The sequence below is a fragment of the Rhinolophus sinicus genome, chromosome 18 (genome assembly GCF_057876585.1).
Source record: "Rhinolophus sinicus isolate RSI-liver-muscle chromosome 18, RSI-T2T, whole genome shotgun sequence".
In the NCBI taxonomy this organism is placed as follows: domain Eukaryota; kingdom Metazoa; phylum Chordata; class Mammalia; order Chiroptera; family Rhinolophidae; genus Rhinolophus; species Rhinolophus sinicus.
The window spans coordinates 3,114,227-3,130,755 of NC_142518.1; the positions used below are offsets into that span (position 1 = coordinate 3,114,227).

At 48.1% G+C, this 16,529-nt stretch overlaps 1 protein-coding gene across 3 annotated transcripts in view; it reads right to left on the bottom strand.

Annotated features, from left to right (window-relative positions):
- PUDP (pseudouridine 5'-phosphatase) overlaps positions 1-16,529 on the bottom strand; it is a 495,490-nt gene that overhangs the window by 299,503 nt on the left and 179,458 nt on the right. For all 3 annotated transcript variants that reach the window (XR_012493489.2, XR_012493490.2, XR_012493488.2), the window contains exon 5: positions 11,643-11,743. The gene's annotated coding sequence lies outside the window, so the exon portion shown is untranslated. The remainder of the gene's footprint in view (positions 1-11,642; positions 11,744-16,529) is intronic.

Sequence of the window (16,529 nt, forward strand, 5' to 3'; positions counted from 1 at the left end):
GTCTGAGCATCAAGGCCTGAGGACCAGGGGAGCGGATGGTGTAAGTCTCAGTCTGAGGGCAGCAGTCGATTCATGTCCCAGCTCAAACAGTTGGGCAGAGAGCCTGAGAGAGAATTCAACCTTTGTGCACTTTTTTGTCCCATTCACGCCCTCAATGGATTGGACGATGCCCATCCACACCGGGGAGGTCCATCTGCTTTTCTCTGTCTGCTAATTCAAATGATAACCTCACCTGGAAACACCATCAGGGACACACCCAAAAGATGGTTTAGGCAACTATCTGGGTATCCTATCTTGTCCATCATATGTCCCCTATCATGAGATGCAGGTACAAATGACCTCATTACAAAACTGTTCCACAGCAGGGGTTGGCAAACGTTTCTGTAAAAAGACAGAGACTAGGTATTTTAGACTTTTCTGATCTCTGTTACAACTACTCAACTGCTGTTGCACCGAGAATGCAGCCACAGACGACATGCAAATAAATGAGCATGGCCGCCCCCCAGAAGAAGGTTACAGAGCCACGGGGTGGGCAGGGTTTGACCCACAGGCTGGAGCTGACAGACACCGGCAAATGCTCAGCAGAGAAACCCGGCACCATCCCCGTAACATGGAACCAAATGAATGCCGAACAGAAGATACCTTGACATATGTTTTCTATCTAGGAAATAAACAAGCAGATGTTAATTTTCTCACAAACCTTTTTCTGAAAAAAAAACAAACAAACAAAAAAAAAACACAAAAAAAACAAACACATACAAATCTGATGATTTTTTGTTCTATTTCTTTAAAAAATGCCATTGGGATTTTGATGGGAATTGCATTAAATCTGTATATTGCTTTTGGTAACTGCATAGAAGAAAACATAGGTACTAAACTTATAGACTGTGGGTTCAAAGAGCATTTTATGAATTTGACTCCAAAGGCAAGGGAAGTAAAAGCTAAAATAAATGAATGGGACTATAAGAAACTTAAAAGCTTCTGCACAGCAAAAGAAACTATTGACAAAATAAACAGGCAACTGACTGAATGAAAGAAGATTTTTGCAAACAGTGCCTCTGATAAAGGGCTAATATCCAAAATATACAAGGAACTCATGCAACTCAACAACAAAAAAACAAACAACCCAATTGAAAAATGGGCAGAAGACCTGAAGAGACATTTCTCCAAAGAGGACATCAAATGGCAAATAGACATATGAAAAAATGCTCAACATCACTAATCATCAGAGAAATGCAAATCAAAACCACAATGAGATATCACCTCACCCCAGTCAGAATGGCGATCATCAACAAGACAAATAATAACAAATGTTGGAGAGGCTGTGGAGAAAAAGGAACCCTCATACACTGTTGGTGGGAATGCAGACTGGTGCAGCCGTTATGGAAGGCAGTGTGGAGGTTCCTCAAAAAATTACGAATAGAATTGCCATATGACCCAGCAATCCCTCTTCTGGGTATCTACCCAAAACATCTGAAAACATTTATACATAAAGACAAATGTGCTCCAATGTTCATTGCAGCTTTGTTTACGGTGGCCAAGACATGGAAACAACCAAAATGTCCTTCGATAGATGAATGTATCAAGAAGTTGTGGTATATATACACAATGGAATACTATTCGGCGGTAAGAAAAGATGACATAGGAACATTTGTGACAACATGGATGGATCTTGAGAGTATAATGCTAAGTGAAATAAGACAGAAAAAGCAGAGAACCATATGATTTCACTGATATGTGGTATATAAACCGAAAAACAACAAAAGAACAAGACAAACAAATGAGAAACAGAAACTCATAGACACAGACAATAGTTTAGTGGTTACCAGAGGGTCAGGGGGGTGGGGGGTGGGGGGTGGGAGATGAGGGTAACGGGGATCAAATATATGGTGATGGAAGGAGAACTGACTCTGGGTGATGAACACACAAGGGGATTTATAGATGATGTAATACAGAATTGTAGACCTGAAATCTATGTAACTTTACTAACAACTGTCACCCTAATAAACTTTAAGAACAAAAACAAAACAAAAACACATTGTTTTCGCAATGCCTTGCAGCCCGATGATGGTGAGTATCGCTTCCCTTTCATTCGCTTTGGCTCCCTCATTCATTAGTACAATTTGTTTGTGAATCACTTGATTTATGTAACCGTTCAATCTATGGAAATTAGATTAACGGAGTTCAGAAAAGTGGGCTAGGCTGGGAAATCTTCCTTTGACTATATTAAAATGGAAAAAAATATCTGCCCTCGTTTTTCTAAAATAGTTATGGTAATTGATTCATGATTTATGAGCCAATGTGAAAGCCAAAGTTAGGCTTAAAAGGGCTGCAAGTACAGTCATCGTCCCTTCTATAAATTCCCACGAACGGCTTGATACACAGAGCGGGGAAAATCATTTTCCATCACCTCAGTATTGGGAACCATCTCATATTTGACCCCTGAGGTCCCCCGCCCATCAGACTTCTTGAATAGATCACATCAGGTTAAAAGTTACATTGGTATTTCCAGCTATGTCGAGAAAAAAATCAAATTTGAGTATGATTTATCAGAGAAATACAGAGAAGCCAAAAGAAAAAAAAAGAAAAAAGAACAAAAAGCCTATCAGTAGTACAAAGAGGTCTGTTGACATTCTTTCCACAAGGTCACGAGCATCTTTCGGGGTCTGGGTAGATTCACTGTTTATAGAAATCGAGTCATCTCAGGATGGATTTGAAAAACACATGACCCTTTTTCTGAGACATTAGTTGGGCCAAATGCAACCTGGGAAGATGTGACAGAAAGATTCTGTGGTGCTTGGACAGGGGTGCGAAGTGGAGAGTTTCTCAGGAGCACATTTGCGGGGAGCATGTGATGTCCGCTCTGCAGTTTACCTTGATTGTGGGGCTGACACCTCAGCCCCTTCCTGGGTCAGGATGACAACAAGCCACGTGATGAGGGGACCATGCTCCCTCTCATCTCGTCGGACTCAAAGGTCAGCAACCTCTGTGTGGTGACTGTGTCCCATCCTGGGCATGGACATTTAGGGCCACTCTGAAAATTGTACCAAATTCCAGGTGCTTCTGACATGTTGCTTTGGAGGGAGCAGGTACAGAAGATGCCAACTTGTCCTGCAGCAGCATTTCCCAGATGGCAGGTTGTAGAAAGAGGTCTTGGGCTTCTCAGAACTGCTAGGTGCTCCTTGAACAGGGGGGCCGTTTTGCACAGAGCTGGACGTGATCGTATATCCACCCCTGCCGTGCTCATGGCGATTTGTGAGTTTTGGGATATTCTCAAAGGCTCAGAGAAATACTGGAGGTTACATGTGTGATCAGCCTCTCAAATTCGGGGGGTCCCCTGGATCAGCAGCGTCAGCATCACCTGGGAACGTGTCACCATGTAAATTCTCGGTTCCCATCCCAGACCTACTTACTCAGATATCTGGGGACAGAGAGGCACAGGCACCTCTTGAAGCAAAGCCTCTGAAGTTTTTTGTAACTTGGCAATATTTTCACTTAAATCTATATCTTGCGCATTTTTCCAGACCATGAATCATAATTTTAAAGTATAATTTCATACATAAGGATGATATTCTAATACAAAACAAGCCCATTACGTGTCTAACCATTCCTTGGGGGCTGGGGGGCATTTGGTGTTTCCCAGTTTTTTGGTCCAAATATAGATAACACTCAGTGAATATTCTTGACATTAAATGTTTGCCCACATCTCTGAATATTTCCTTTTGTTAAATTTTGAGTAATAATTAGCAGATTTTGGTGTTTGGGAATTTTCCTCCTTATAGTGTGTTTGCCTGCTCGGGTGTTATATTAATTTTTGCTCCAAAAGACGCTTTAGAGCTGATGGTCCGGCTAGGTCTTATTTTCGGGGAAACGCGGTAACACTTTTCCTAGGATGAGTTCACGAACTTAATTGTCACACCTCACAGAGTGTATTCTTACAATAAAGCTGGAGAGGAAATGTTACAAAAACCATAGGAGGAGAAAATACATGTGCAGTATGTACTGAAAAAAAAAAAAAAATGCACGTCTGAGTGGACCCGCGCCATTCAACTCTGTGTTGTTCAAGGGTCACCTGTAGTTTCCTGCATCACAAGAGAGATAGTTCATATGGATGACTGGGCGTGCGCAGTATGTTGTAAATATTGTCACGTCACCAATCGTGGGTTGATTTTCCTCCCAAAGCGGGAGGGAAGTATCTGCAGTCTACGTGCTCTCTGAATGTCCGGCCTCCCTCCATTTCTTCCATATTTATGACGCTTGGATGAGGCGTCCACTCTCACAGTCCTCAGACTCTCTAGTATCTAGAACTGAAGGGTATCTGTGCTCCCTGGCTGGCCTGCTCCCATCACAGGAGGCAGAAACAGAACAGACGGAGCTGCAAAGCACAATGCAACACGTGAGGGCTTTTTATAACTACATTCACTGCTTCGGGAGGTTCATTGGCAGAGGATTCCCTCAGTGGAAATATCCTCATTTTCTTCCAGCAGAGGCTTTCCTACGTCTGACCTCAGCTGTTTTATTTGCTCTGAATTCTTAAGGGGCCTGCAAAAGCTTTCCTCGTCACGCGTGCAGATTTCTGTGCTTGTTGGAGAGCATGCCTTAGAATTTCTGGGTGTCTGCTCATCTCAGGAAGAATCTGCAAATTGTATGTTTCTGGCTTATTTTCTTTCTTAAAAAAAACACAAAACAAAACGCCATGGATAGGGCAATGCATCACCCTTACAGGATCAGATTTGGTTTCGAATGCAAAAAACGCGTTTATGTTGCCTGTATTCTCATTTTCACACAAAGCAATTTTGACCTGTCACTGTTTTGCATGATTGACAAGCCCAGATAAGAAGGAAGCATATGGGACAAAGCGGCTGAGCCCTGCAGACCGGAGCCCTATGAAGCTTACTCCATGTGTGACATAAGGTGTAGAGACATCCTAAAACTAAACAACCCACTCAGGTTAGGATGACGGAAACCAGGAACCCAAATCACGTTCCCAGAGCGCTTACTGTGAACAGGTAGGTAAAAAGCTTTGGCTCCCCGTCTAAACTAGGAAAACGTCTAGGCCTTGAGGGGGGCCCTGAGCGAGAGATAACCAGCTGCAGTGCTGCTTTAAGAGCTTCAAAAGATACCTGCCCCAACACACACACACACTTCTAGTCGTACTTGTTCCAGTAAAGATGCCTTTTGAAAACATGATTCTGAAGCTTGCAGCTTTGGGCAGGTGTTCAAGAGCCAAGATGGGAAGGCAGGGGGGTCTGTGCCCAAAAGACCACTTCCCACTGCTCCTGGGAAAAGGGACTGTCTGCTTTTTCCTTTCCTTTGCTCCCCCAAATCCTTGCTGTCCCCAAAGGTCAGATCTGCAAGGGGCGCAGTCTGGGAAGGGAAGGCGGGAAACATCCTTTATCTGCCAGGAGAGCCGCGCTCTGGGGGAAGAAGAGAACGCTCCCTGACTTTGTGTGTGTGTGTGGGGGGGTGACGGGGCTGAACCGCCCGGGTAAGAGGGTGCAAGCGTGTGGGTGCCCTCCGTCCAGGTCCCGAGACTCCCCAGCCTGCTGCAGCCCCTCCTGATTTCCACAGGTAACCTTCTGCTCTCTGCACTCATGTGCGCCTCCCTCCGGGTGGGAGAAACGCGGTGAGGCCAGGCGGGCTGCAAGGGGCACAGGCGAGCTTCAGCCCCTGTGGGTCCGTCTGCGGCCCTGAGTGTCAGAAGCAGAGCACACAGAATCCTTTCTGCACCGGAAGGCAGTCATGGCCAGCAGAGGCTCCTGGGGGTGGGGGGGGCACCCCACTTGCTTTTCAACTTGGAAGGGGTTGAACCATTCAAAAACGCAGACCATTCTCAACAGAGCTGCCTAACGCAGGGTAAAGTAAAAGCAGGGCGCCCCTTGCCCAGCGGGGAGAGCGCTGGCAGGGGTGTTGGGTTGGTATCTATCAGTCGGTGTTTGCTGCAGCCCAAAAGGCCGTTTGTTATGCAGACACGGTTCACGGCTGACGGGGAAAGCGGTGGGGCCGCCACACAAGGCAGGAAAGCTCTGAATACCAAACGGGAAAACCAACTCCAACCAGCGCGGGCACCCTGAGTCCAGCGGGGTTCCTCAGAGCGGGCTCGGTGACCCCTGCTGCGGATGTGCTGTTTTTGGGGGGCTGCACTGAGAAAGGAAAGGGGTGGGGGAGTGGAGGGGCCAAGCCAATACGGGGTGCATCATCATCCCCGGGGTGCCGGCCGGTCTCCCAGCTCATTTCCCAGACTCTCCAAGGGCCTTTATGGGCCACTCAGTAATTCCGTGCAGCCCCCCTTAGGAATGTTGGGAATCTCAGCAATCCCAAACACGCCACAAAAGGAGCCCTGTGCTGTGCGGAGGGAGTGAGCAAAGTTTCCGTGTGCCCAGAAAGAAAGGGCACGGACGCGGGCAAAGGCAGCGGGTGCTGGGGACGTGGTCTCCCTGGCCTGGGTGTCTGCCAGGGACACTCAGGTGACACAGGGCCACGAGCTGCTGCCTGAGAATCAGGGGTGCAGGGAGCAATGAGCTCCCAATGGCTGATTAGGTTCTAAAGCGGGTCCACGGAGGGGTGAGGAGTGGGGGGACGGGAACACCTGGGCCTCCCTCTGGGGGGAGGGGAACGCCTGGGCCTCCCTCTGGGGGAGGGGAAGGCCTCGGCCTCCCTTTGGGGGAGGGGAACGCCTGGGCCTCCCCCTCTAGGGGGCGCCCGGGACAGCCAGCCAGGTGGTTTCCCCCTCCCCCATGGGGCTTGCATGCACGTCTGTGCACGTGCACGTTCAACCAGGACACAGCCCAGATCCCAAGCCATTCTAGTGCCCTTGGAGCAGCCCTCTTGCCACGTGTGTGACACTCCGCCTCCCCACCGGACACAAGGGTGGTGCACCTTCTCAGGCATCGCCCTGGTGGTGCCAGGCAATCAGGAAGGAAGGCTCATCCCAGCGTTCTGTACGGGCTCTTGTGTTGGCGGCCCCTTGGATTAACGATGGCAAGTAACCCCCCCCACAACTGTCTCATGTCAGGAGGATGGGACACACGGCTAAGCACGAGTGTGCACATACATGCCCACACAGCACCCAGGACTGCAGCGACAATCAACAACAACTGGGAGGAAGGGAAGCCTTATAACATTATCTATTGGGAGGAAATATGCACACGAAACTACACACACGAAACTACACACACACACACACAGGGTACCTCACGAGGACGCAAGCAAGCATGATGGCGAGCCCCACTGGAGAAAGATGGCATTCGTTCGTCAGACCAGGAGAGGGTCCCGTCCTTCCAAATCCTCTCAAGGTTTAAAGGTGGGTGTTTTGAGCTGCCTGCACCTGAACTCCTGATGAGGCTTTTGATTCTGGGGCAGGAACAGAAACTCTGTCACACACGCCGGGGAGTCTCCTTCTGGGGCATGAGTTTCGTAACTTTCAATACATCCTTTGCCTCCTTTGTAAAAGCCCCACGGAGAGAATTCCTCTAGGAAAGTGGTTCTCAGTGGGGCGTGTGTAGTAGCGTCTGGGCATTGCTGGCCGTTGAGGGATGGTGTTGGCAGGTAGAGGATGGAGACCAGGGACGCTGCTAAATGTCCTCCCGAGCCCAGGACGGTCCCCACTCCCGCAACGGTGACTCGCCTGGCCCCAAATGCCAGTAACATCGAGGTGCAGAGAAGGCTCTAGGAGAGGTTATGGGCAGCTGGGCAGATTGAGCCCTGTCTGCAAACAGCAGTGCCAGGAGCTGGCAACCCAGGAAGCAGACATACGTAGGGAAGTCCTTCTGGCAAGAGGCTTATTTGTGGTGAATGTGCCAAACTGCTGGAGCCCATAACCCCACATCATGCCCGCACCACCTCAGACAAAATTTGGCCTGTACGCAGTGTTAAGATGTGTCCATAAAACCTGGGGACGTGGGCAATACTGGGTCCAGGAGACGCAGGGACATTCACATGCTTGAGTTCTTTCTCCCTTCCCCTCTCGAAATAAATGCTAACTGCGCCTGGAACAGGACAACTCCATCTGTGAGCCCCGGGCACATTTTCAAACCCGGCTAAGATTTCTCACAACCGTGGGCATATCCGGGAATGGCCTCTGCCCTAGCACTGGCCTTTCGCCGGCGTCCAATTTTCAAAAACACAACAGCCGCTCTAAGAGCCCACCCACGGACAGCGGGCTGGTCATCTTCCAAAGGTCCTTTGGAAGAACTTTAATCCATAAATATTCTGTGTTATGTGGAAGAAATGACAAAAATGTGGTTGATTCACCAGGACATGCGGGTTTGCATTACCCGAATGAAGGCATTGCTCAGTGAGGTCCCTCTTGCTACAAAGCATATCAGAGCCCCGAGCCCCCAAGCTGACTGCCAACCCACCCCCTCACAAGCAAACTGGGAGGAGAAGGCTTTGGTGAGCCTGGGAACGCATGCGGGCGTCCCAAGCACCAAGCAACCACTTGGCAACGGATGTGGGTGGTGATATTTTCTTTTTTTTCTTTTTTTATTTTTAAATTAAAGTTTATTGGGGTGAAAATGGCTAGTAAAGTTACATAGATTTCAGGTGTACAATTCTGTATTACATCATCTATAAATCCCATTGTGTGTTCACCACCCAGAGTCAGTTCTCCTTCCATCACCGTATATTTGATCCCCTTTACCCTCATCTCCCACCACCTCCCCGCTTACCCTCTGGTTCTTTTCAATGAGTGCACAGTGCAGGGGTGAATGGATTTCTCACGTCCAGAATATCGGAGGTGGCTGTAGCTTTCCATTTAGGATTCCGGAATGGACTGTCTCCACGGTTAGGCAATGTAGGTGGTTCGGGCAGAGGTTGTACAGATGCAGTCACCCAACGCTCTTTAGTAACAGCAGGGTGTGTACCTCGTTCCATCCTCCCTGTGGCTTGTGGGTCTCACCTGTTTCTGTCTGGAACGGGGGCAGCTGTCCTGTGTTTATGCTTCCCATGCCCACGCTTGTGAGCACCGGGTTACACAAGCAGACGCATATCCCGGAGGTCAGGGCTGACCCCTGCTGGAACGAGATTCTATTCCTGGGACGCTCCCGGAAACGGATTTACTAGACCTGAGAGGACGGAGAGCCCGAGGAAAGGAGTTCTAGAGCCTCACTCCATGAGCTGTTCTCTCCCACAGGGGAGGGCACTGCCTGTTCATTTCCGTTGTCCTGCACCGGCACATTCTGTCCCATCCTGCACATTGTACGTCTAGCCTTTGCTTTAGCCTGACTCAGACTTCAGGACGTTATTTCCCAATCAACAGGAATATAGACGTGCTCCCTGACAGCCTGTCCAAGCCCCCCTTTGAGTATCATCTCTCTGTGCATTGCCCCACTTACACTGACGTCTTGGAACACACGCCCTTGTTGTCAGGTCAGGGCTTAATCTCTGCACACTGCAGAGTGAAAATGAGGGTACCACGTGTGTAGGCTTGCCTCTCATTTTCAGCAGTAGCCACCAGACCCGAGAACATCTTTGTAAGGCAGCCACTGCACAGACCGGAATATACATGCAAAGACGGGCGAGATACACTGACACAAATTCAGGGACAGAATCAGATGCAAAATGCAAAGCCACCACCTTAACCCCCAGGACAACGGCTCCACAGAGTTTTCCGGAAACACGGAGTCTCTCCATGACAATATGTTTTACATGACTGCCGTGAATAACTAAACTTATTTCCCCAGAGACACACAGGGTAGCATCGAGGGCCATCCTTTCTCCCACCGATCTCAACATTGTATCCAAGAGTAATTCATTACTTCTGGTTTCATTTGATTCAACCGGTGGTAACTCAGAAGGAGTTTTCTTTTTACCATCACTCTTAGCTAATTTTAGAAGCAGCTCCTTCTGTACAGGTCCCCGTTTAAGTGACTAAGTCAAACGACATTACATGACCTGTGGCTAGAGTTTGCTTTAACTTTAAGGGTTTTTACTCTGCAAATGATTTACATACAGGTAAGAAAATCCACTAGCGAGTTTCCTTACTACCCAGGGCTGCGTTTCCAAGAGAATTTCCATTTCAATATTTGAACATTCCTCTTCAAATTATATATCGCTTTTTAGTGCTTTTTTTCATTTTCATAGAAATGGACACTTCTTGCTCTTTAATTGCGTTATGTGACGGGATAGTGTTCCAACGTCCCAGGTTCTGTATGTCTGATACTTCTTCCCGATTAAACCATAACCACGAGGAAAATTTACTGTCACCAATTTTCCTCTTTAATTCCTTCATGTGATCAACTTGTGTTTTCACTTAGTTTCCCCTCAAGATGTTAACTTGGAATAAGAAATGAGCAATATGTCAAATGTTTGCACGTTAATATGCTTCCATCACACCTTCCCCTACCCACCCTAAATTTAAAACCAAAAAAAAAGAAAACAAATCCTAGTAGCTTTGTAACGAAGGCATTTCCTATGTAAGGACAAATGGAGCAGCGTGTTTTCTAAACAGACGTGCGTCTCACAGAAACGCATTTGTAGGGCGCTGGTTTTTCACCTGCCATACGCCTCCCCTTTTCAAGATAATGAGACTTTCTTTTCCACTTCCTTCCAGATTCTGTATGACGTATCCAGGACCTGCCTTGCTCATTTTCATCAAGGGACGTCCACGGGATTTCTCTCTAAATCTCAGTCATCACTGACCATACATCAACGCGGTCCAGCCTCCCCCAGGAATACTCAACTGCCTGCTCCCTCCCTTTCTAAAACCCGTAACGTTTATTGTATAGCTCACTTCTTCAAGAACTATTTATTGACTACCTACTATGTGCCCAAACGAAATGCTTGTCAGCAGTGCCGTACGTTCAGTGGGAGAGCGGTGCTCCCTGCCGGGGTGTTAGCGTTTAAAAGCTTGGAGCAGGAACAGACATTAAGCAGAGAAACACACAAGGTATTTGTTCATTAACACCGTGAATCCCACATCAAGACAGTAACATCTACATAAGATATTACATCTTCTAAGAAGGGGGCTTGTCTTGTACAGATCACAGCTTCTCTGAATGACGCCACCAGCAGTCACTCAAACAGAAAAAAGGGAAGAACTACAGAAAAGCAGAGAAAAGGACACCTTCCCTTAATCTCAATCATTTCTGTTGCCCTGTAGAGAGTCTGATCGCTTTTTTTTGCACCGCCTTCCTGGGTATCCTGTGGGAAAAGACTGAGCTCACACTTCGGCTGGTTCACACACACTCTTCGCCACTTTGAGTCTCAGCACCCACAGACCTCCGAGGAGGCTAGCAGAGCCCTGCACTGCTCAGGGTACCCGATCGAAGCATCCTGTCCACCCTGAACGGCGGGCATCCCTCCCTCGCCCGCCTGAACCACGGTAACTGCCATTCTCAGGCAGCCCGGGTCCGATCGCATCCAGCTGAGCCCCACAGCTCGTGTTCCCCAGGACCTTACAAAACATTCCACCACCCGCTCCCAACTTCAGTCGACGGAAACTCACTCTGTTCCTTCCCAGACTCGTGCTTTTCCCGACTTCCTCCTCCGGACTACGCCGGGAGGCATTCCCAGTATAGTCTCCATTTGCATCTTGACCATTCCCCCTGTAGCCCCCCACCCCCATGTGTACCAGAAGAGTGTAACAATGGCTGCCCCCCACCCCCACCCCGTATGTCACTGGCCAATTTTCACACGGTTACCTGGTTTAGATGACTTCATCACAGTAGACGGAGCCCAGAAACGATTGGACTGCTGCTCGAAAGCCCATGCAGGAATCAGCCAACATGTAGTCTTGAGTAGCCTACAATAAAACACAACGTATGTGACGATGAAAGGACAGAACTGTTTGCTCCGGCCTCAAGCACACACCCTGTAGACCCTGGGCTGGTTGCTAAACAGAAACGGAAGCACGTGTGTGTCCGCTTTCAGGGGTTGGTACAGACCACGCACATAGTGAGATGCCGAACTCTTCATTCATGTAGCCGGCCAAGGAAGAAACACAGAAAATGTCATTGGTGCAGACACTTTTCCCACTTCTTGGTGTCTTAGCCCTATATGGTGTTTTGCTTTTTGTGCTGTGCAATGTTATTATTTAAAAAAAATAAAAAAATTCTGTGGCATTTGTGCTGAATCCAATCCAATGGACGCAACTGAAGGGTCGCAGAACATGCCACCCCAAAATATGACGGGAGGAATTCAGGACACCACCCCTTCCCCAAAACATGCCATTTCGATAGATGGAGTATTTTGAGCTGTAGGCACTTGAAAAATAGCAAATGCAGCAAAAGGCTTTCCCTGAACTGCCTATGTCTTCCTGAAGACTGGTCCTCCAAAGGAGTTCCCCTGTCACAAATGCCCTCCCCCGAGGGTCACCAACCAGGGGAGAATGACTCTGGTCACAGAAGAGGAGACTACAAGTGGACCCCACACACCCAAACTGTCACAAACCACCACACCTCTCACCCGTTCTTCTGAGGGCCTGGTCATCTTTCCTAGAAACCGTTTCCTGCCCTGTTCCAGTCCCTCCGTCCCCTTCCAGCATTAAGATGCTGAATTGTAAGTCACCTCGTTGAGTCCGCATTGTGCCTGGGTCTCCCCCACGTCGACACGAGGTACACGTGTTAATAAACTGCCTGTTCTCCTTGTGCTAATCTCTCTTTTATTAGGGAGTCTCAGAAGAGGACACAGAAGCGAAGAGGGGAAATTACCTTCCCTCTGCTACACAACCCTTTATGTAACTGTAGGTAATTATTTTCCCCCGAAACTCTTTTCACACAATTTCCTGGTGTTTATAGTGTAATTACCTGAGACACAATTTGGACTGTAATTTCTTATTTGTCGAGGACGGAACAGTATGGCCATTAATTAATTTGTTTCCAATACTAATTGCCTCTGATGCTGAAACTTATTATAAAGTTATAGGTAAATTGTTGGCTCTTACTTAAACCATTGGACTCAGTGATGATCGCGGTACATACTGCCAAGAGCTTGGGGAAAGTTACATTTAGGAATCGTAAATCAGAACGATGTCTGATTGCACGCTGGCTATGGGAATTGTTTTCCTAAAGCCTGTGTTTATTCACGGAGAATAAAACAAAAAACTAGTTCATAGGTACCCTCAAGTTTTTTACATCATTCTACTTCACAACACCACCCAGCTTCCATTCAGGAACTACTTGAACACCAACGAAGGGCTGATAAATGTCCGAAGTGCTTGGGGAGAGGGCGGGGGACCAGGGCAGAGACCCATCCATCCCTGTCCTGGAGCCTGTTCTCGGAAGTGGGAGCAGACAATAAACACAGAAATAGACACGTACGCAAAATTACTTGAGACCTTGCTGTTTGGTGTGACAGAGAAAATAAAGAAATGGAAGACAGAGGTGCAATGGGTACAGGGATTAAGAGTGACGCCGAGTGGGGAGGGGGAGGGGATGTTCCCCACAAGTGGTCAGGGAGGTTTTCCTGCAGACAGGACGCCTACATTCTCTGCATGACGAGAAGAGCCTGGGGAGGGTGCGTGTGTCGCTGAGGGGAACGGAAGAAGCTACCGAGCAAGGAGAGCAGAAAGAGACAAGGCTCCAGAGACTGGCAGGGCGCAGGGTCCACAGGCAGCCTTGAGCTCTGGGGGACAAGTTTGCATTTTACCCTGTTTGATGGGAAGATGGGGGGGCGCTTTACGGAGAGACTGGCTTCGGCCAAAAGTCACTCTGTCGGCGATGTGAGAGGGACAAGGGGGAAAGAGTGAGAGACGGACTGGAGTGAGAGCTCAGGGTCACGTGGCTACAGAGGTGGGGGTGGCTGGGGAGGGGGCAGCTGGGCAGCGGGACCTAATAATAGATTCGATACGGGATGAGAGGGAAGGAAAAGAATTAAGGAGCAATGATAGGATATGTGTGTATCTAAGCTAGGTGTGTAGATAGATAGATAGATGATAGATAGAAGACACATAGATAACAAACAGACAGATAATACATAAATGGATGACACATAGATAATAGGTAGAGAGATGATAGATTCATGGATAGATACATAGTGGATGGATAGATGTGATGATACAGATACATATATACATGCAAAGATGATAGACAGGTAATACATAATGGATAATACATACATACATACATACATACATAATAGCTAGGTAAGCGACAGATAGATGATACATAGATAAATAGATTACTGATAGAAGACAAATAGATAAATAGGTAGACATAGCCTTCAGTAAGGAATTTGCTTCTTTCTTTATGGTATGTGGGTAGAACACTGAAATGGCTGTTCTCACTGACCAACCAAGTGACTAGAAATGGTTTTAGCAATTTTGACCTGGTCCAAGTGAAGCTAGTTTCACCTAACTAGCCAAGCACCTTCAGAGAAGGTAGATGCTCAAGGGAATAGAAGAAGCAAACTCATTTTGATTCAGAGTTCACCCCACTGGTATTTCCCTTTCCGTTGTCCAGGGGTGAAATACCAGCCAACGTCTGAAGCATGTGAATGTGGATGAAACCTCACGGCCTTGGAAAAGCAAATGTGTCCTGGAGACTTCCGTGAACTCCAATCTGCCATCTAGAAGACACAGAGTTGTCCCCACGTTCTCCTGAAAGAGTGATACTGTTGTTGTTTTTTGTTTTCGTATAAATATCTTTGAGTTCTTCCAGGGACTCATTTGAACGTCTCCCGAGCTGTGCATCGGACGCTGCTCCTCACGTATTTGACAAGAGTGTGGTGTCTGGGGTTGGGTTCTGCCGGGAGCACACCGAGAGGGTGGGTAGGAAGCACGAGGCTTGTCGGGATGTCTACCTGGAAAGCACGGGACACGAGCAGGATTGGGCGGGGGAAGACGTGGCACCCATGCAAAAATGGCTGCTTCCTAATGGATCCAGAAAGGGGCACAGCTGTGCCAACGCCGCCCAGAGACCAGCCTCAGATCTCTGAAGTCCAGAACCGTAAGGGGCTACATCTGTGCTCCCTTCTTCTCTGCAGCCATCGGCGCTTGGCAGGACCACCGGCATAAGATCACCTCGCTGCTCAGATGCCCTTCGGTCTGTCTACAACTAATGCCTGTGCAGAATGTGGCAGCATGAGATGCTAAAGCTGGTGATGGGGAATGTCAAACAGATTAATAGACAAGGATAGAAGGGGGCGGTCTAAACCCCACGGAATTCAGAACTGGCTAGAAAAACACGAAATGGGCTGGACCTTCCAGGGACAGTGGGATCCCGTGCAAGTCCACCACGTGTGCACTTTCTCTCCTTCCCCTGACCTACTGCTACCTACCGCCCTCCCCAGCATCTGCTGAAGAGACTCTGGAGCATATTGGGTCATGACCCGCACCAGGGGAATTCTACCAGTTGGAGGCAACGTGTCTCCCTCTAGAGAAGCTGGTTTAAAAAGCATCTTCATATTCCGATGGGAATGCTATCATTTGGAGGCCTTTGCTAACAACGGGGAAGGTTCTGAGCTTTCACCATAGTTTTGATCCAAGTAGCCAGCCGACCAGAGCTTCACAGATGATGGCAGAAGACAAGAGACTCCCAGCTCAGAGGAAAAAGGCTGCTTTTCCTCACAGGATAGCAGGGGCCAGGGCAGCGGCGTTCGTGCCGGTTCCCTGACCCGAGATTCCAGCAGGGCTGAGGGACGGCCACACACACACAGTGGGCTGTATGACACGGGAAGGACTCTTTCCTCAGGGAAACGGAGATACGTATGTAGAATGGGCTGGAAACCTGCCTAATAATGAGAAAGCAAAGCTGCCACTGGCTTGAGAGGAAGACAGTTGTCTCTCTCTTCCAAGGCTGTCAGCTGTTCAAACGTCCTTGAAAAGGCAGTCTGACGTAAAGGATGTCAGGACTTCTGCTGTACTACAGGCAGACGTGCAAGACCATCAGGAAGAATTGTCTCCCCACAGCTTTTAAATGTGATTTCTTGAATAAAGAAGAAAATGACTTAGAGGTGTACTAGAGCCTGTACCACGTCCAAAAGTCAGAAATAACGACTCTCCGTTCCCATGGAAAATGGGGTGAGAAACTCGACACGGATCAGTCTCCTTCCTCAAAGTAAGACCTTTCCCATTCACAACAGAAGGTTTCATGGCTGCGCGAGAGCTTTCCGGCGTCATCCGACAAGGAAACTGATCTTCAGACAGCCGAGTGGCTTTCAACTGTGAGCCATCCCGACCGTCTGAATTGTGAAGTTCATTGCTACCATAGCCCCCTGGAAAGCAGGGGGAGGCTGAGTCCACACCGTTTGCCAGCCCAAAGCCATGTCTTACCCACTGCACGCGTGCCGTTTTCTGGACCACTGAACGCCTCAAACGGAAGGAAGGCCGTTAGTACCTAACAAATGACACATTTGGCTGAGAGATAGAAATGGATAATACTTTGCTTTAATTAGGTTCAGTGTGGTTGTGTGTGTGTGTGTGTGTGTGTGTGTGTGTGTGTTTATGTAAAAGGGTTTATTAGTCAGTCCTTATGACTGAGACATTGGACTGAAGTTATTACGTAAGGACAATCAAATTATGGCCGGGGAAGAACGAACAAAAGGAAAGATCAAAAGTGTCCTGGCAAATATGCTAAAACACCCTCAAGTTA